The 1,599-nt window shown below is 58.2% G+C and overlaps 1 protein-coding gene across 1 annotated transcript in view; it reads right to left on the bottom strand.

The window, feature by feature from the left end:
* PRR5L (proline rich 5 like) overlaps nt 1-942 on the bottom strand; it is a 68,594-nt gene extending 67,652 nt beyond the window's left edge. The window contains exon 1 of the mRNA XM_006908037.3: nt 696-942. The gene's annotated coding sequence lies outside the window, so the exon portion shown is untranslated. The remainder of the gene's footprint in view (nt 1-695) is intronic.
* Nucleotides 943-1,599: the final 657 nt, after the last annotated feature.

Below are 1,599 nucleotides of genomic sequence, written 5' to 3'. Positions count from 1 at the left end.
CCGCTGCGCTCCAGCCCGCCCCAGCCCGCGGAGCGGCGCGCGGGACAAAGCGGCTGCCTTCCCTGCCGTCCCCTCCCACGCCTCCCTCCGGAGAAAGAGGACAGCAGGAAAAGATGGGCTGTTTCGGGGCGCCGAATCGCCCTCGCCGGAGTGGGGCAGCTCTTTAGACTTGCCCTTCGGGTGGAGGGAGAAGAAGAGAGACAAGCAAACTTTCTTTTTCGATCTCTTGGTTCAGCCTGGGTTCCACCATCGTCAGCATCCCACATGCCACCCTACAGCGGGGCTTCGCCCACCCTAAGTCGCAGACGCGGGGCGCGGCTACACCCCTCCCCGCCCGGGAGGTCTCAAGTCCGGTCCTCTACGCCTGCCGGCAGCGTCCGATCCTAAAATCCTCAACTTCGCGGGGGTCCCCAGCCGGTTACCCCAAGATGTGACGCTTTCATGAAGCCTCCCCCCTACGCCCCCCCGCTTCCCGTGCCCCACCAGATTGTCCCCGGCTTGCCCGGCGATTTTGTTCTCAATCCTGTACCACTGCTGAGCCAACAACTTCAGCCCCTCCCTGGGACTTCCCCACTCACCCCCTTGGGGTCCCGGCAGTGAGTCACCTCGCGTCGTGCACACCCGCAGCTCGCCTCCTCCCCAGACTCCGCGCGCGCAGGAAAAACTTTCCGGTCTTCCCGAGAAAGTTTTCTCACCCGAGAGAAAAGAGCGACCTGGATGGCTCTCGCCACCGCGCTCTGCCCAGCTGTCCCTCCTCCGTTCTCTCCCAGCTCTGCCCTCCACGGGTCCGGTCCAGCCTCAAGTCCTCTCCAGCGCGAGTCAACAAACGAGGCGGCGCGGGAGCTCCCGGAGTCGGGCTGGTGACACGTTTCCCTCCTCTCTCGTCTTACGGCCTCCTCCTCCTCCCTCCCCTCCTCCTCCTCCCACTTTTCCTGTCCTGTTTTCTGCTTCGGTATCTCTCCAACGGCCCCCACCCCATCCCACCTCCCCCTATCCCACTCCCCTTCCCCAGCAGCTACTCGCACGCTGCTGGGGAGCGGGAAGAAGGGGAAGGGGGCGCCTGCACTTACATCCAGTTCAACAATTTCAGGAAATCCAACTCTTTCGCTTGAAAAGCCCGGGAGGATGCAACAGGTCAAGGGAGCTCTTGGCTGTGTTTCCCTCACCCAAGACGAGACAATCCCCCACCCCCACCCCAGGATGGGATCTCCTCCCTTCCCACCCCACCCCCCACGACGAGGAAACCACCAGAAAGCCAAGGGAGTGATTCTTAGGCTCACTAGAGAACTAGAGCCCCGGACTTTTGTTGTGATTTTAAGGAACAGTCCCCAGGCCCGTTCCAGGAGAAGTTGTTTTCAAGTGCGTTCATGGAAATAGAATTCCAGTGAAGTCTCTCCCTTAGATTTGCAAAACTCTTTTAAAGCTCCCAAATTCTATTTCCAACTGAAGGTTTAATGAATTGGACGGTCCTTCACAGTTTGAAACAACAGAAAACCAACCAATCCCCAAATTAAAAACAATGTAAAATTATTTTCAAAACTTTTTTTTTTTGCAGGTGTTAAAAATTTGATGCAGCTGTTTTCAGGACTCACTGGCTTG

This window comes from Pteropus alecto, unplaced genomic scaffold (genome assembly GCF_000325575.1).
Source record: "Pteropus alecto unplaced genomic scaffold, ASM32557v1 scaffold71, whole genome shotgun sequence".
In the NCBI taxonomy this organism is placed as follows: Eukaryota; Metazoa; Chordata; class Mammalia; order Chiroptera; family Pteropodidae; genus Pteropus; species Pteropus alecto.
Note: the sequence above shows the minus strand (reverse complement) of the source record. Positions and strands in the feature narration are given on the sequence as shown.